The sequence below is a fragment of the Lepidochelys olivacea genome (assembly GCF_965140295.1).
Source record: "Lepidochelys olivacea isolate rLepOli2 genome assembly, chromosome: 1".
Classification (NCBI taxonomy): domain Eukaryota; kingdom Metazoa; phylum Chordata; order Testudines; family Cheloniidae; genus Lepidochelys; species Lepidochelys olivacea.
This window is the reverse complement of record NC_140411.1, coordinates 15951630-15971415: the sequence shown is the minus strand read 5'-3', so window position 1 is coordinate 15971415 and position 19786 is coordinate 15951630. Positions and strand designations below refer to the sequence as shown.

Here is a 19786-nt window from a genome sequence, read left to right as displayed (position 1 = left end):
ATCTCAAGAACTGCAACATCGGCTCAAGTATTACAGTCACAAAAGTTTGTGGAAAGTGAATTTCAAAGATGACTGTACAAGTATTCACAGAAAGCAAATTTTACGTTTACACAAGAGTATTTACTCCAGAAGCACATGCTGCTCATCCAGCCAGTAAGGGAACAGAAACCGTATCGTGTGACTTACTGATCAATCACAACCACAGCAATATATCTTGAATTTTGAACCTTTATACCTTAGCACCCACCTCACTCCACCATATATATTCATTGTCTCTGATACAAGACAGAGACAGAGACCTAGTTTCAATCAGGATCCAAACTCGAACTTCCCTGATGTGTGGGGTGTTCAGTTTAGGGTTTCATTTTATGCTCATCTCTAATGTGTATGTTGCTTTGAAGGCCCCAAAGCTTTTATGACCAACTGACAGTATTTAATAACACAAAAATCTGGCGTCTCCAGATGGACCCAAACAGCTGAAAATAATCAGGCGGGAATATTGCCATTTCAACTAGTTCAGCGTGAAACTCTACACACACACACATACACACATCCCTCTCATTTCCGACTTCCCAGAGTCTCCACATTGCCTTATATACCATACACTGCTCTGTAACCTCCTTGAGGCCCCTCCCCTTGTCTGATCCATTCCCCCCTTTCAAATTAAGGTGGAAACGCGTGGGATGTTTCGAGTGCTATAATCCTATTTCTAATCCGCCTCGTCTGGGGCCCCGTACAGACCACATTATCAATCTGGCACTCTCTGATGATGGAGCCCACATGGGAGCCTTAGATAATGGATTACAGCAGAGGACATGTACTTTTAAATGTTTTTAAGATGTCTGGCATGTTTTTAAAAGGAGAGGAAAGTGATTTAAGGTGGCGGGGAGGGGGGAACCCAAAGCAACTAGGGCCTCTTGGGGGTGTCTCAGTCACTTTGTAATGATCCTCCCCCTCCCCTCATTCCCCACCCAACCCCACACAGCATCCCCATAGTGGAGCAGGCTTCCATTGGCTGATGGCAGTGAAACAAGCAGCTAATATACCCTGCATTGCACATGGCTTGAATTACTATTGCTAGTAAAACCATTCATCATCAGCCTCTGCACTGAAGATTAAGCTAGTCCTTGCTCCTGAGGATTGAATGATTGAAAGAACGAAGCATTTGCTTCTCTCACTCACTATTTTTTTCTTTAACCTCCCTGGCCCTGGCTTGAGGTCTTGTTGTACAATGAGAGGTCAGCTGCTCTGAGCTCAGTTCCCAAAAATAATCGCCCATGGTCTGTTCACGAAGGGCCCTTTTGAGCATGAGGACTGAATTATCTCGCCGCCTCGAAGGATTTAATCATTCCGCGTCAGAGGGGAGAGCAGGGTGGAAATGCCCCATCTGTGACCCTTCTGGCTCAGCCTGGGTAGAGTCCAAGTGATATCCCAGGATATATTTTTTCATCAGACCCTTTGTTAATGGAAATGGCATTTTGTTTGCTACAGTACCCACCCTCCTTCCTGTAGTCCTTACCATGTGCAGCCACCTACTGTACAGTGGATGGATTGGTTGTCAGAGGCTTCTGAGGCGTGATGTGAACTCTTCTGCTGCATCCCTCAGGAGGTCATCATATGATCTTCCCTAAACATCCCTTCCTGGTTTCTCAGAAGCCCAGGAAACAGGATGACGAGATCTTCTTCATAATACCACATTGCCAAGCAACCGGAGACCCAGTCTAACTCCCGCAGAAAGGCTCCCATCAACTCTGGTGGGCACTGGCTTGGATTCTAAGGGTATGTCTACACTGAAGCTGGGAGTGAGCCTCCCAACTGGGGTAGACAGAACCTCAGGGCTTGAGCTAGCATGGGCTGGAGCTCAGGTTCTGAATCCTACGCAACCACCCCGTAGGTTTGGGAGCCCAAGCTCCTGTCCGAGCCTCACTAGCATGACTTGGTCTACCCAGGCTGGGAGGTTCACTTCCAGAGGCAATGTAGACATACCAGAAGGGCTTAACCCTGAGCGGTGCTGGGTGCCCGTCGCTCTCCCTGAAATCAATGGGTTAATTTAAAGGTTTTTAGCAGCTCTCAGGATCTGTCCCCATGGCAGGATTAGGAGAATGCAGACCCGAGTTCTGTCAGAGCAGAATCGGGCCCAGGTGAGGACGAAATACCTGGGCCAGATTATTAGTTCAGCTATTGGGTAGATGACCTGGTGTTGTAGCTGCCACAACAGGGCCAAAGCTCAGTTATCTGCTGGTTTTAGGACCCAGCCAACCTGTCTCTATGAAATATTTCTGAAGCATTCATCACATCCTGGTGCCCAACCTCCCTTTCCTCCCCCAAACATTCCTTTCCTCTACTTCTCTTTCTAAAAAAACCCTACCGACCAAATAAATCTGAGCATTCAGTTCTCGCTTCCGACTCTGCGAGCCCACGCTGCACACAGTGCAGGCCTGTCTGAAGCGAAAGCCCTTTGATGTCGTGTGCAGTGTATTGCCAACTCTCCCAAACCATTCATCTCAGGGTGACCTGGGATCGGTGCCATGAATTCAGCGTGCATTAGCCATCAGAGCTGGGGGGGAACGGGGTACTTCCACAGACACGGTCGTGAAAGGTTGTATTTCCTCACTTTGTGCTGGGCTTTCTCTCCGGGTTATCAAGATGCTCAAGATGCAAACAATAACAAACTCCTCTCTCAAACTCACTCCCCTTTCAGTTAGCAAAACCCTTCTGGGCTTAATTGATCCTTGCCAACAAAGAGTGACATGTTCTGAGCCATGCAAGAGAAAGTAATCATAGAATATCAGGGTTGGAAGGGACCCCAGAAGGTCATCTAGTCCAACCCCCTGCTCAAAGCAGGACCAATTCCCAGTTAAATCATCCCAGCCAGGGCTTTGTCAAGCCTGACCTTAAAAACCTCTAAGGAAGGAGATTCTACCACCTCCCTAGGTAACGCATTCCAGTGTTTCACCACCCTCTTAGTGAAAAAGTTTTTCCTAATATCCAATCTAAACCTCCCCCACTGCAACTTGAGACCATTACTCCTCGTTCTGTCATCTGCTACCATTGAGAACAGTCTAGAGCCATCCTCTTTGGAACCCCCTTTCAGGTAGTTGAAAGCAGCTATCAAATCCCCCCTCATTCTTCTCTTCTGCAGGCTAAACAATCCCAGCTCCCTCAGCCTCTCCTCATAACTCATGTGTTCCAGTCCCCTAATCATTTTTGTTGCCCTTCGCTGGACTCTCTCCAATTTATCCACATCCTTCTTGTAGTGTGGGGCCCAAAACTGGACACAGTACTCCAGATGAGGCCTCACCAATGTCGAATAGAGGGGAACGATCACGTCCCTCGATCTGCTCGCTATGCCCCTATTTATACATCCCAAAATGCCATTGGCCTTCTTGGCAACAAGGGCACACTGCTGACTCATATCCAGCTTCTCGTCCACTGTCACCCCTAGGTCCTTTTCTGCAGAACTGCTGCCTAGCCATTCGGTCCCTAGTCTGTAGCTGTGCATTGGGTTCTTCCATCCTAAGTGCAGGACCCTGCACTTATCCTTATTGAACCTCACCAGATTCCTTTTGGCCCAATCTTCCAATTGGTCTAGGTCCTTCTGTATCCTATCCCTCCCCTCCAGCGTATCTACCACTCCTCCCAGTTTAGTATCATCCGCAAATTTGCTGAGAGTGCAATCCACACCATCCTCCAGATCATTTATGAAGATATTGAATAAAACCGGCCCCAGGACCGACCCTTGGGGCACTCCACTTGATACCGGCTGCCAACTAGACATGGAGCCATTGATCACTACCCGTTGAGCCCGACAATTTAGCCAGCTTTCTACCCACCTTATAGTGCATTCATCCAGCCCATACTTCCTTAACTTGCTGACAAGAATACTATGGGAGACCGTGTCAAAAGCTTTGCTAAAGTCAAGAAACAATACATCCACTGCTTTCCCTTCATCCACAGAACCAGTAATCTCATCATAAAAGGCGATTAGATTAGTCAGGCATGACCTTCCCTTGGTGAATCCATGCTGGCTGTTCCTGATCACTTTCCTCTCATGCAAGTGCTTCAGGATTGATTCTTTGAGGACCTGCTCCATGATTTTTCCAGGGACTGAGGTGAGGCTGACTGGCCTGTAGTTCCCAGGATCTTCCTTCTTCCCTTTTTTAAAGATTGGCACTACATTAGCCTTTTTCCAGTCATCCGGGACTTCCCCGGTTCGCCACGAGTTTTCAAAGATAATGGCCAGTGGCTCTGCAATCACAGCCGCCAATTCCTTCAGCACTCTCGGATGCAACTCGTCCGGCCCCATGGACTTGTGCACGTCCAGCTTTTCTAAATAGTCCCTAACCGCCTCTATCTCCACAGAGGGCTGGCCATCTCTTCCCCATTTTGTGATGCCCAGCGCAGCAGTCTGGGAGCTGACCTTGTTAGTGAAAACAGAGGCAAAAAAAGCATTGAGTACATTAGCTTTTTCCACATCCTCTGTCACTAGGTTGCCTCCCTCATTCAGTAAGGGGCCCACACATTCCTTGGCTTTCTTCTTGTTGCCAACATACCTGAAGAAACCCTTCTTGTTACTCATGACATCTCTGGCTAGCTGCAGCTCCAGGTGCGATTTGGCCCTCCTGATATCATTCCTACATGCCCGAGCAATATTTTTATACTCTTCCCTGGTCATATGTCCAACCTTCCACTTCTTGTAAGCTTCTTTTTTATGTTTAAGATCCGCTAGGATTTCACCATTAAGCCAAGTTGGTCGCCTGCCATATTTACTATTCTTTCGACTCATCGGGATGGTTTGTCCCTGTAACCTCAACAGGGATTCCTTGAAATACAGCCAGCTCTCCTGGACTCCTTTCCCCTTCAAGTTAGTCCCCCAGGGGATCCTGGCCATCCGTTCCCTGAGGGAGTCGAAGTCTGCTTTCCTGAAGTCCAGGGTCCGTATCCTGCTGCTTACCTTTGTTCCCTGCGTCAGGATCCTGAACTCAACCAACTCATGGTCACTGCCTCCCAGATTCCCATCCACTTTTGCTTCCCCCACTAATTCTACCCGGTTTGTGAGCAGCAGGTCAAGAAAAGCACCCCCCCTAGTTGGCTCCTCTAGCACTTGCGCCAGGAAATTGTCCCCTACGCTTTCCAAAAACTTCCTGGATTGTCTATGCACCGCTGTATTGCTCTCCCAGCAGATATCAGGAAAATTAAAGTCACCCATGAGAATCAGGGCATGCGATCTAGTAGCTTCCGTGAGCTGCCGGAAGAAAGCCTCATCCACCTCATCCCCCTGGTCCGGTGGTCTATAGCAGACTCCCACCACTACATCACTCTTGTTGCACACACTTCTAAACTTAATCCAGAGACACTCAGGTTTTTCTGCAGTTTCGTACCGGAGCTCTGAGCAGTCATACTGCTCCCTTACATACAGTGCTACTCCCCCACCTTTTCTGCCCTGCCTGTCCTTCCTGAACAGTTTATAACCATCCATGACAGTACTCCAGTATATAATGTGAATATACAGATCCAAAGGCCCATTTTCAGGTGCAGTATTTGTTGCATTGTGTTTCAGGAGGATTTGTATATCCTTGTAACATGCAGGTGATACAATATGTAAGCAGAGTCTGAATGAGCTCTCCCCTGATGTCTAGCGGTGAGCTGTGGAAAAGGACTTCAGGAGCTGATCTCGTTGGCATGGAAACACCCACCCTGCCTAGGTGCTCAGCATGAGGGGTTTGCTTGCAGGGCCGGCTCTAGGCTTTTTGCCGCCCCCAAGCTCAGGTGGGGCTGGGGCTCGCAGGCAGTGCTGGATGCGGAGGGAGTGATGTCACCTTCTCCCAGCGCCTGCAGGAGCTTTCCCCGCTCCCCCGCCCGGCCACGCGGAGAAGCCCCGATATAAGGGGTGGCACAAGGCAGCGCAGCAGCCAGGGCACAGATGAGGCGGTGCAGCCCCGGCTCCCCGGCTGGACTCGCCCTCTCGTCCCCAGGGAGTGGCAGGGCCCTGGCAGCTCAGCACCCCAGGGCTGGGGCTTCCCCTTCTCGCTGCGGCCAGGGGCACGGCGCCCTCGCCCCGTCTAAGTGGCGCAGCTCCGAGAGCGCCACTGCCCCGAAAAAAAAAGGGTGGCCGGAAGGCCGCCCCTGGAAATGTGCCGCCCCACGCACGTGCCGGCTTTGCTGGTGCCTAGAGCCGGTCCCGATTGCTTGGCCAAATGATCACTTGTGGCTGGTGTTAGAGCCCCAGTCTCCTTGTTATTGGGCAGGAGTAATAAAGCGTTGTTACCCTTGTTGTGTGAACCAAGGGCAGCAGAACTGTACCTGGCATACCCCGATGGAGGGATTTGCCCTCATCCGAATGGCACTTGCTGGGCAGGGGACCTGGGTTCCAAAACCCAATGAGTTGAGAGCGGGTGGAGACAGGTACTTGTATGTGATGGTGTGGGTCCTGTTTAATGGTCCTAGACACTATATGATCCTTTCTCTCTCCACAGCACAATAAAAGAGCTCATTTAGACTCAGCTGAGAGTTTTGTTATACGGTACAGAGCTGAAATCACTAATACCTAGGTTTAAGTATTAGACCTACTTTGGGACAGTGTCTCTATTGCAAGAGACTGCAGTGAGGTGCCCCCACTAACAGATGAAATCACTGAGATGAAAGATGAAGATGAAGATAACAGATGAAACCACTGCGTTAAGCGGTGGGCCCTGAAAACATCTTGGTGAGTGGCCAGCCGGGTGGCTGATGGAGAGGTGCAGCCAGCAGGGCGGCTGGCGGAGAGGCGCGGCGAGTGGACGGCAGGGAGGCTGATGGAGGGGGCAGAGCAGAATCCTGCAGAGAAGCGCGGCAATCGACTGGTGGGGAGACAAGTGAGTGACTGAGCAGCGGAGCATGTAAGGTGCCTCCTTACCCCCCCTTCCACCCAGGGTGGGAGGTGAACTATACAGATGAACCTCTGAACTGAGGGGCAGCAGAGATGATGAGATGGTCTCTTAGGGAAACTGGCCCTAGGTCAGTATTGAAGAACTGTATATCTATTGATTTAGAGATGTAGTCAGAGCTTATTGCTCTAGCACTGGGCATCTAAGAGCAGTCGAAAATGACTGAAGATGCCCAGTTGGGCAACATGGCAAATTGTTCCTGCTCATCTCATTAGCTACATCTGACTGTCATCAAACCCCTCATCACCATCCCTCAATAGTCAGCTGATAAATATCTAAAATGTCCTACCACCTGGTGGGCCAGATTCTGCTCTCATTTAGCCTGGCATAAATCCAGAGTAACGCTACTGACTGCAACAGTGGGCTCAAATCCCATGGCCAGGAGTGGTATGAAAAATCAGATAGATAGGGAATCTGGCCCAACTTTATGACTTGTAAATATGTTATTATTTAACATGCATTTTTAGTCTTGTCACATAATATATACTGCACCTCTAGATCTGCAGTAAATTTTATCTGGCGAGTAACAAAAAGGTGGGGAATAGAGCATTTTCACTACCTTGCTGTGATTTTGTTGTTTGCTTCTAATGAAAATCTGCAAACTTCCATGCTCACTAAAGTAAGGTTGAGTCACTGTGAATGGCACAGCCGGGACTTCGGGAAGTTTTATTGGGGATTCACTCTTCCCTTTGAGCCAGGACTCAACCCATGTCCCAGCATAGTGTTAAGGAAAACTACTGCTTGGAGGTGTTGCCTTTTGGATGAGATGCAAAGCCAAGTTCCTGGTCACTTGTGATCAGTACAGAATCCAGGCCACTTTTCTTTGCAAGCGTATGTGTACGACCCTCAACATCCTGGCAAAATTTCAGCTCTGATAAGTACTGTACAATCTACCTCCCTTAAATTTTCTTTTGCGGGTTTAACTGGATAAGATAGTCCTCACTTCCTGTCCTGAACTGTTGTGTAGAACGGCTCCTCACTTCTTGTCCTGAACTGTTGTGTAGAACTGCTCTGCACGGCCTCATTCCGCTCCAGCTGCACTGTTCTTTCCAAGCAAGCGTTTCATTTTTACTACTATTTTCTCCCTTCAGCAATACGTTTGCTAAACAGAGAGTGGCAGGTCAATGTTTAAAACAAAATAATCGAACTTTCTGAGCTGCCCGACCTCTTAGGGTGTCCTTCAGAAGAACTACGGTTCTGTCCTGCAGCCTTCATTCGAATGCCATCAGACTGATTCCTCTTGCGTGGCTACATGCTGACGGATGGGGACCCGTGGGTAAGTTTCTCCCCTTGACACTAGTTTCAACCCAGAATAACCCCATTGACGTCCATAGTTACTCCAGATTCATACTGACTTCACTGAGAGCTGAATCCAGCCCTATATCACTTCCCCTTGAGTTACTCATCTTGGAAACATGAGTGCTTAAAAATCAAGGATTGGGTTCAAATTGTTCTCGTTTTATCCTTTTGAATTCCCAAGATTTAAGTGTTTTATTCCCCTCACTCTCTCTTGTTTGTTTGGCCAGAAGGTAAAGTAGTAGTAGCTTATCACCAGATGATATTACCTTTCAACTCTTCCCGCTCTGGCCTTAAGAAAAAAACTCCCCTACTTGTCCAGTCATGACCTCTCTTGTCCCCTGTGGATTACTGCTGCCAATCCATAGTCAGGACAAAACCACGCCAGATGTTGATGCAACACGTGAACGTTCTGTTCTAAAGCCCTTTTTTATTAGTATTATTATTGCTTTATAAACTACTGAAATGTATGGTTGGAGTCTGGCATGTGGTATCCCCCAGTTTTGGTCCCCCACCCTGGTTTCTGTGTGATGAAGTGGAGATAGAGTGTCAGGAGGAGAAAACAGCTCACCAACTTTAAGATTACAAGCCTGAGCCTGCTTCCATTGAAGTCAATGGCAAAGTCCCACTAACTTCAACGGAAGCAGAATTAGGCCCTTTCTGTCGGTGTCTAGGGTTAAAAACAGTCCAGCAATTGTGTGAGGTTATTGCACTGCTATGCTCCAATGCTCCCCTTGTGAGTTTATGCACAAGGTCTTGGTTTTGGCAGGAATGCACAAGAGTGGAGTTCCCTGCTACCATGCAACTTGCTCATTTCTGACATATGGAATCCTCCTCCTGCCAGGCTTAGAAATGGGGCGGGGGGTTGCCCCCCTTCCTGATCTGCAGACTGTGTTATTGTGTAAAGTCATTGGAATGACTTCTCACCGCTGGACAGAAGGACTTGCTATAGTTCTGTTAATAGTGTCAACCAGCTTGAGAATGTTTCTGTTAAAACAGGAAACGATACTAGTACGGTGACTGCCTAGGATTTCATGGCTGCCATTGTGCTCTACGCTATGGCCATTCTGTGGGGGCACCAGGCCTGGAGCTCAGATCTTCTGGTGCCAAAAGCACAGGCACCTATCCCTCTTGTGGGGCCTAAGACTCATAGTTCAGCAGCTGTGAGTCTACACAACAGAAGGCAGAGTTGCACATACACACTGGCCCTTTTGCTGCAATGGGCCAGATCATGCCCTCCGTGTCTACACACTATGGGGACACTTTGCACGTGGACCTCAACTCGTCCATGGTGGGGATTGCCCTTCCAGGGATGCAGATCCTGTTGATCGCTTCAGCCAGAGGGAGCACCTGGCAGTACAACTCCAGTGTAGCCACACCACCAGGGAATAGGGGTGCTGGGGACACAGCCAGGAGCTACTGGCCATGCAGATCCCGGACTCGCTGATGGAAGGCCCAGGAAGGGATCCTCACTGAGTTTTTTCCTCTCAAAGCCCCAGGCGCCGACTTCCTCTGTTCCCCCGGGGGTGCTCTACCCCTGCTCTGCCCCCACCCCACCCCTGCCTCTTCCCGCCCCTGCTCCTCCTCTTCCCCCTCCCCCCCAGTGCCTTCTGCATACCTCTGAACAGCTGATCGCAGCAGGTGGGAGGCACATTTAGGGAGGAGGAGGAGCTGATCAGCAGGGCCCTCGGCGGGTGGGAGGTGCTGACCCATGGGGCTGCCAGTGGGTGCTGAGCACCCACTAATTTTTCCTGGTGGGTGTTCCAGCCCCAGAGCACCCCCGGAGTTGGCGCCTATGCTCACAGCCTTCTCCCCCAGGTTTTAACAGAAGAGAGTGCAATCCAGCCCAGAATTTAGCATCTGCGATCTTCAGGGCACTTCACATGCTGATCGCCACAATGCTCCATTGCCAGAGGCAGCCGTCACTGCTGGCAGTTTACAGTCAGGGAAAACTGGACTCCAAGCAGTTTAAATGACTTTCGCAAAGTCACGCTAGAGCAAGGGTTAGAACTCAGGACTTCCTGGTCCCTAGTTCCCACCGCCCTCTCTAGCAAAGATGTCTGTAAGGAACCATTCTAGAGGAAGGGCTGTATTTTATATAGAGATGAGTCTGAACCAAACCTGGGATCCAAACACCCACATGCATTTTGGCTAGGGCTCCTCTCTAATGCTTATTAGCAGCATGAATATACAGTAACCACCCCCATCTCGCTCACCTAGTTCATCATATCACACCAATGTCCACCCCAGACCTCTCGTCCCTGCCGTGCAATAAATTGGTCCCCTGGACCCATCTCTGAAATGTGAGCCATGCAACATCTTTTGGTTTTTGTGTTTGTTTTTTTCTTTTATAAACTCAGTGGGTTTATACCATTTTCTCCTCCCTTGCCTTCTATAGCCACTTTCTCTCTACAGTGGCTTATCCAGCCCAGGTATTACACATGTACAAACTGCAGCAAAAAACGCTCATCAGAAACACAACACAATGTGGAAGTGACCCCTGACACCAGCTTAAAATTAAACTGGATGAGCCTAAACCCAGGAAACTGCTCCCCCAGCCCACTTCCAGTGTAACAAATGAAAACCATTTGGTTGCTATTACCGGTGATTATGATAAGCTGTGTTAAAATATGAAGTGGGGGAATTTATCTTTATTTCCTGGGATAGTGCTGATGTAAACTGTGCTGCTCCATCTTGATTTTCAGCCACTTTAATGAACTCTGTCATGCATTTATCTGTATTTGGCTTGGTGCTTGTAGCTGATCTGGGGGTGGGGTAGGGAACTGGCGATTTAATTTCATGCAGATAAGCTTATGGGTTGCCCTCAGATCTGGCCTGATTGAAGACAATGAACAATGCAGTATGTCTGTCCTCTCATCGGGCTCCTTAGGGGAGAAGATGCAGACTTCTCCGTCATGGCGTAACCTTCGGCAAATGGTTTATGGCAGTTTTCACGATGAGTGCAGCTTCTCTCTAATTATCCTTTGCCAAAGCCCAGGGGGCGGTTGCTTCCACAGCCGTCTGCGCTGCTTATTTCTGAGACGAGTGTTAGCACTGGGAGAAGAAAACAAGATTAAAGAAAACCTCTCTTCCCACTTCCTCCCCACCTTCAGCGGTGAAACTGCAATAATAGTTGATTAAGATCATTTTCTTGTGCCCAAAGAGGATCCAGGGAGGGTGGGGTTGGAAATCAGTTGGGCAGCTGGTCCAACTTTTTGAAGTGGTACCTAGACACCGACAGAAAGGGCCTAATTCTGCTTCCATTGAAGTTAGTGGGACTTTGCCATTGACTTCAATGGAAGCAGGCTCAGGCTTGTAATCTTAAAGTTGGTGAGCTGTTTTCTCCTCCTGAGACTCTATCTTTGCTAGAGTGCAGCTGGGAGCAGGCTTCCCAGCTTGGCTGAACAGCACTAGATCTGCTTGAGCTAGTGCGCTAAAAATAGCAGAGGGTAGCACCGGCAGCAGCTCGGGCTACGTGCCTGTGCAAAAACCCACCCAGACCCGCTGGGTACGTACTTGGGTGCCAAACCTTGTTAGGATATAGATATTCAGGCCTGTCTGCAAAGGCCTGTACTCTGAGAATTTAGGTGTATTCTTATCACTTGGCTAGTGATAGAGATATAAAAGAAAGAATCAAAATCACTGTCTGCTGGTGTAAGGGCCTTCTCTTACTGTGACAGTCTGAGGCCCTGTTCTTAGGCTAAGGCCTTTGGCTAAGCAGCAGAGGCAGCCATAAGCTGGGAAGCGAACGGTCACATCCTCACATTCCAAACTAGTCACATTGAAATAAGGTGCTATTGGGCTGTTAGGCACTATCAGGACAGGACTGTATTCCTATCACCTCCAGAGAAAGGGAAGTGCCTAGAAAATGTAAAAGGAAACTTAGTTTGATAGCATCCTGTCTGGCAAGAACTCACTTATCAATAGCTGGGATGTGAAATCCTCACTTCTGTATTGTTTTGTCATTATAGTTCCCACTTTGCTGTTGTTTGTCTGTATAATCTCTGTCTGGTTCTGTGATTGTTCCTGTCTGCTGTATAATTAATTTTGCTGGGTGTAAACTAATTGAGGTGGTGGGATATAATTGGTTACATAATCATGTTACAATATGTTAGGATTGGTTAGTTAAATTTCAGGAAAATGATTGGTTAAGGTATAGCTAAGCAGAACTCAAGTTTTACTATATAATCTGTAGTCAATGAGGAAGTGATGGGGTGTGGGTGGGGGTGGGGGTGGGTGTGTGAGATGGGAACAGGGAATGGGGGTAAGAAAATTGGAATCATGTTTTGCTAAAGGGGGAGATGGGAACAGGGAATGGGGGTAAGAAAATTGGAATCATGTTTTGCTAAAGGGGGAGATGGGAACAGGGAATGGGGGTAAGAAAATTGGAATCATGTTTTGCTAAAGGGGGAAATGGGAACAGGGAATGGGAGTAAGGAAGATGGAATCATGTTTGGCTAAGGGTAGGAATGGGATCAGGGACACAGGTGTAAGGCTCTGTGGTGTCAGAGCTGGGAAGGAGGATACTAAGGAAGGAAACTGGAATCATGCTTGCTGGAAGTTCACCCCAATAAACATCGAATTGTTTGCACCTTTGGACTTCGGGTATTGTTGCTCTCTGTTCATGCGAGAAGGACCAGGGAAGTAAGTGGGTGAAGGAATAAGCCCCCTAACAAACCTGCTAGAGAACTTACTAGTGAATTTCAGTTTCATGGTTGCACAAGGCAGTAAACACCTATGTAAAGCCTGTGATAGTCTCACCTATGGAAAATACAGCCATTAAAAACAGTCTTCCCAGAGTACTACTGTATTGGGATGACACGCTCCTTTCATATGGTCTGATGCAGCACATACAGAGTCAGAAGGAGTTTTGCAATTCACTCCAAAGGGAGCAGGATTGGGACCACGAAGAGGAAAACTGGAAATATATTTTTCTGAATTACAATGAGCTGGAAGAAAACATAAAAATCATTACTCATGAAGTTTGGGCTTGTGGTCAATAATCAGTCGGACTGGTCACTAATAGAGAAAGATCTAGATAGCGTGGTAAGCTAGGCAAAAGCAAACAATATGCATTTTGATATGGCCAAATGTAGAAAGAAAGAAAGAAAGAAAGAAAGAAAGAAAGAAAGAAAGAAAGAAAGAAAGAAAGAAAGAAAGAAAGAAAGAACGCAGTTCATACTTACAGGCTGGGTGACTTTATCATGGGAAGCAGTGACTCTGAAAATGACTGGGAGTTGTGGCAGAAAATCAGCTGAAAATGAGATCACAATACAATGCTTTGGCCCAAGGCTTAATGCAATCTTGGATGTATAAACTGGGGAATATCAAGTAGGAGCTGAGAGGTTATATTACCTCTGTATTTGGCAGTGGTGCAACTGCTACATCCAATTCAAGAAGGATGTTGATAAATTGGAGAGGGTCTGAGAAGAGCCCTGAGAATGATTAAAGGATTAAAAAACATGTCTTATAGTGAAAGATTCAAGGAGCTCAATCTACTTAGCTTAACAAAGAGAAGGCTAAGGGGTGATTTGATCACAGTCTATAAGTACCTACGTGGGGAATAGAAATTTGATACTAGAGAGCTGTTCAATCTAGCAGACAAAGGCATAGCAAAATGCAATGGCTGGGAGCTGAAGCAAGACAAATTCAGAATCACAATAAGGCATAAATTTGTAATAGTGAGGGTAATTAACCATTGAGCAATTTACCAAGGGTTATGGTGAATTCTACTACACTGGACATTTTAAAATCAAGATGTTTTTCTGAAAGAGATGCTTTAGTTCCAAAGGAATTAATTCAGGAAAGTTCAATGACTTGTGTTTTGCAGGAGATCACTGGATGATCCCAATTGTTCCTTCTCACTTTAGAATCAACGATTTTTTTTTTTTTTTTTTTTTTTTGCTAATATGCATTGAAATCAACAGGGCTACTTTGATTTGCACCCGTTGAGGATCTGGACCAGAGCGGCTGTGGATAAAAGGCAGGACACAGAGATGAAAGCTATAATATTCTTAATTTTACTCTCAACAATTAGTGTCATCTTAGTTGTTCTGAAAGCAACTCACACTATTAATGCTCTGTGCCGTACATTCGTTCTGTGCACTGAAACAGGGGCATTTCCCACTGGAGCACAAAACAGCCCTGCAGAAGAACAGCTCAGTTCAGTCGATTTATTTTTTCTGCTCAGCTTCTTTCAGACACTTAACTGCAACAGGTTACAAATTATAAATCTCCTCCTGAGTATATCCTGCTGGATATGCCGCACAAGAAACTCACTCAATTTTCTATTGTGTTTTTCCCCTTTAAAAAAAAACAACCCACACACAGTACAGCTCAATTTAACAGATGTTTGCTTATTTATGACAAAGTCCTGGTTACAAGATGGGGCAAACTGTCTGGTTCTCGAACAAAAGCAACTATATTAGGTAGCTACAAAACCCTGCACAAACACAAGGAAGAGGAAACACAACAACAGGTGAGAAGTGACAGATAAGACATAATGGTCATTTTGCAGTATGTGTCATAAATGATTTGCTGTCTGTCACTCCGTTCTGATCTGAGATCATTTTTTGATGCAGAAGTTATTACCCTTTTATTTTATAAGAGACATTTGTATTTCTGTACTTATAGTTAGATTCTTGTCATGTGTATATTTGTGCTATGAAACCACAACTTTTGTTCTCTCCTTGCTGCATCTTCACATTTGGATTAGCTCAACTTGCATGCAAAGAATAATAATAACAACTGCCTTTTATCTAGCACTTTTCATCAGTAGATCTCAAAGTGGTTAACAAAGTGAGTCAGTATTGTTATCCCCATTTCAGAGATGGAGAAACTGAGGCACGGTGCAGTGAAGCCTAACATCACCCAGCTATCCATTGCTGGGAAGAAAACCCGTTTCCAGAATCCCTGTCCAGCAGTCTAGCCCCTAGGCCACATTGCATTCCGTATAAAGAGTTACAGTTTTGTTCCTAGAGTTGATGAAGCCTTTTATAGACAAAAGAAACAAAGACTGTGTTCTGTCATGGAGACTTTACTTTTGTTCTTTGTTGTTTTCTCCATCTAAAATGAAAAGTCATTCAGATGCAAAGAATGCAGTTGTTCTTTGTGCCTGGCAAAAAACAACACTTGTGACAGCAGGCAGATTGACAAGTCCTTGATTTAACCACTGAACAAACACCGTGCAGAAAGTTGCAAGGCAGAATTCCAATTACCCTGCCACTGAGCCTCAATACCAGACTTAGGGTATGTTTACACTGCATGGGGTGTGACTGCAGCTCAAATAGATGCACCCAAACTAGCTTACATCTAGTTAGCTCGGGCATTGGAGCCGTGAAGTGGTGACAATGCGTGCTTCTGGGCAGGCTGTATACGCCCACCTGGAACCCCGGGCAATGCCTGTGTTGAATTCCATGCTACCACACCTTCACTGCTTCCATAACCAAGCTAGCTAGCTTGGATATGTCTACTCAAGTTGCAGTCACACCCTGTGATTGCAGACTAGACGTAACCTTAGGTAAATATACACTGCAGCCGAGAGCCTGCTCCCCAGCTCCGGTAGACAGACACCCATTAGCTCTGCTCGAGCTAGCGTGCTGAAAATAGCCATGTAACTGGGGTAGCACGGGTGGCAGTTTGGGCTAGCCACCCAAGTACATACCTGGCTGGGTTTTCACGCAGGCAGGTAGCCCGAGCTGCGGCCTGTGCTACCCTCTGCTATTTTTAGCACACTAGCTCAAGCAGATCTAGTGCGTGTCTGTTTAGCCAAGCATGGAAGCCTGCTCCCAGCTGCACTGTAGCAGTATCCTTAGCAGGACTACCCCTGAATTCAGTGCCCATGCCCATTCGAATCCACGGTCACCATGCAGATTGACACTTCCTGTGCGTCTGGTTTTTGGCATGTGGGCACTTGGCCACTGAGATCCCTCATGAGCCTTTGGTCACTGCCTACGTGAGCTGAATCTGCAGTCGCAACCAGAGCCAGGTGATGTTTTTCAACTGAAACTTTCTTTGGTGAAAAATGAGGCGTGCGTGGCATTGAGTCAATGTTGCCAAATTGTTTCAAAATAATTTCCTTTTTAATTTGGCCCCAAATGTTTTTTTCCCCAAGTTTTCATCATTATCGGTGAACCACAAAAGCCATTATTCACACAGCTCTAGAAGAAATCTTGGGGGGAAAGCCTGGTAGCCCACTACCAATCCCCTGAGCTGGCCTTTGTGGAGAGCACACACAGGAAAAAGGTATTTTAGCCTAATCTGTGCATTCGTTAAGAACAGCAGCACAGACGTTGTTCAGTGGCCATTAACCTTGATGGGGGAGACAGACTTACATCCCTGTATATCAAGATGAGCATATAATATACCTCTTTAGGGTCCCATTTGCAGCACATGTAATTAGCAACCTCCTGAAGTTAACAAGAGGTCTGAGCATAGATCAAACATAAGCTCAGAGGTATGCTTCAGTCTTGCAAACCTTTACTCATGTAAGTAATCCCATTACATCAGGATTGGATCAAATCCTTCTCTCAGTCGCCATCCCATTTAAATCAGCCGAGTTGTGCTGATATAACTGAGAACAGAATTTCATCACTAGTTTGTATTGGGTAGAAAAATTTGTGAAGGAAAGATGGGCCAAAGGTTAAGGCACTGGCCTGAGATGTGGCAGACCTGGGTTAAATTCCCTCCTCTGCCCACGACTTCCTGTGTGACCTTGGGCAAGTCACTTAGCCTCTTAGTTCCCCATCTATGCAATGCGGGGAATAATGCTTCCCTAACTCAGAGGACCGCTGTGAGGATTAAATACATTAAAGACTGTGGAATAGCTTTGCAACCTACTGATAAAAAGTCCTATATCAGATAGAGACACTATTATTTTATTCACAGAATGAAATGCTGTGTCTGAGACAGGGGGAGAACTGAAAGTGACAAGACATTTTGGCCCACATTCTGCCTTCAGTTGCACCCCATATAACTTAATTAACTAAAGCAACCTTAGCTGACTTCAGTGAGACTGTACATGTGTAAGACGGAGGAGAATTTGGCCCCTGCTTTGTTGTTTGGGGAATTTAGAATGCAATGAAAGTTCCTGGAGTAAGGACAAATAGGTCCAGTGTTGATTAGAAGTGAGAGGTCAGGAAAACAGTGTGCCGTTTTGTATCAAGAGCACTGCTCTGGTTACTGTTAAAATGCCTAGGGCCACATTCATCCCTGGTGTAATTCTGCTGAACCAATAGAGTTCCACCAAGATGAATTTAGCTCATACTTTGGAAAGGAACTTAGCCAAGATCTCTGGAGCATAAAGCCACAAGGTGCACTAGCAGAGGCTATAAAAACCCTGCAGGAGACTTGATTACTGAACACTCTCTTTAAAAAGATAAAATAGAACAATATAATGTGAGTCTATTGTGACTTTAACACTGGGATCCTCCCACTGAACAGAAGGCCTTAATGTGCTGTGTATTATCACATGTATTACAAAACCAACAGCACAGGAATAAAGCTTCAGCATTGTTGCATGTGTGTACGTGTATATATATTTTTCCTATTGTTTAATTGCTATAATTTCCTGCAGTACATATGTGCACACAACCACACATACATGCATATGTACCACAACAATAATTTAGCAATAAACTCAATAGCTGGAGAAGAGAACCATTTCCCATTGCTACTTACACCGAGTGACCAAGCTTTGGGTATAGAAGCCCCCTGGGTTTGAAACTTGCAATCCCCCTTGACATCGTCTATCTCAGACTAGCCCTCTCCATTAATTGCATTAAGGTTTTTTTTATATTTTGGCTCATAGCTTTATTTTTTATCTATTAATCTGAGTGATTTTAAGGGATTGTACAGCATCCCAGTTGTTTAGCAGGTCTGAATAAGCAACAAATGTACTCTAAACATAGATCCACGCTGCAAAACTGAGAGTGAGAGTTGGATTTCAAGAACACTGATGTTTGGAGGTTTTCAGATCCAGGGTTTCAATCTTTATATTTTGTAGGACCAGATCCTAGGCTGGTGTAAATCAGCCTAGTCTATAAACATTAACTGAGCTACAATGGTCCAGTGGGTGCTGTAATGCCTCCCACTGCAGCTCTGGGTTACTGTGGTTCCTCCTGTGGCTGTGAGCGCTGTCGGTCCTTTTACAGCTCGTCTGACAACATCTCTTTAACCTTATGTGGGCAAGCTGTTGCCAAGTTGGCCCAGTCCCGTCCTTGCCGCCCACTGGGCAGGCTGATGAGCCTCTCAGTGAGGGTGCAAATATAATGTGCCACTCACTCTCTATTTCAGCACAATGTTTTGGACATATTACATCCAATTCTCCTTGACGCTATGTGATCTTAGAAGTGTAAAAAAGCCTGAGTGTAAATGAGAATTCAGGCTCCATATTTCTCTGTGTACGTTTTTTACATTAAAGGGAATAATTGGAACCACCAAGCAGCATTTTGCCCTCAGTGACACCTCTCCACAGAACTCCGGGGAGATTCCATAACTCTTTAACAGTCCAAAGCCTAATAATATCCAATGACTAGATACATTCAGGCTAGAGATAAGGCAAAACTTTTTCAGTGTGTGTAATTAATCATTGGAACAACTTACTGAGGGCTGTGGTGGATTTTCCATCCCTTGAAGTCTTTAAATCTAAACATGGATTGCTTACCTTAAAGATTGCTTACCTTTCTAAAATACAGGCTGCACAAGATATGGGTGTGACGGGTTGGACTCCCCTTTCAGAGTGCCACCAGACGTACTGGGGTCCCACTGAGCCCGCCTGTCCCACCAGCCTGGGCTCCCCTTATTCCGTGGTACTGTGACAGGCTCTCAAGCCCCTTTCCAGCACACACACAGGTAGGAACACACCCACCTGTAGAATCACAGAGTCTGCAATCAGCTCTGTGTGGGAGGACTCAGCTAGGGGATTTCCCAGCACTCCTGTGCACACACTCTCTGGAGTGTAAACCCAAAATTGTATTGTCTTGCACTGTATAGAGATCTATATAGTGTAAGCTCATGAAAATTGCCCCCTCCCTCAGTGTGGAGGAAGATATGCACAGCTTATTGCCCCTCCCCCCCAGTTATGAATGGCACCAACTGGGTTTTGGAATAAATAAAGAACAAGTTTATTAACTACAAAAGGTAAATTTCAAGTGACTATAAGAGATAGCAAACAGAGCAAAGCAGATTACTGAGCAAATAAAACAAAAACATGCAAACTAAGCTTAATACACTAAGGGATATTGGCTACAATAGTTACTCACCCTACATGTTGTTTCAAGCACGCGTCAGAGTTTCTTGAAGGTAAACTGCACTGCTTTCAGCTTAAATTTTCAGGGATTCCTTTCACAGGCTGATCTGTCTCGCCTGGATTCAGCCCCCAGCCCCCAGCTTAGTTCCTTTGCTTCTTCAGGTGTTTTCAGCAGTCTTCCTTCTTGGGCGGGGAGGCAATGGAGAAGAGCCTTGATTAATTCACTCCCCAGCCTTGAATAGGATTTACATATGGCAAGAACCTTTTGTTTCCCAATCTGACCCCCATCCTCTTTTAATGGAAAAACACTGGAAGC

General features: G+C 46.4%; 1 long non-coding RNA gene across 1 annotated transcript; it reads right to left on the bottom strand.

The window, feature by feature from the left end:
• Window positions 1–10605: 10605 nt before the first annotated feature.
• On the bottom strand, window positions 10606–19075 carry LOC311514509. The gene is made up of 5 exons (XR_014709895.1): window positions 18902–19075; window positions 13578–13657; window positions 13409–13476; window positions 12984–13171; window positions 10606–11276 (listed from the first exon to the last, which is right to left on the bottom strand). It is a non-coding gene; the product is annotated as an uncharacterized lncRNA (long non-coding RNA).
• Window positions 19076–19786: the final 711 nt, after the last annotated feature.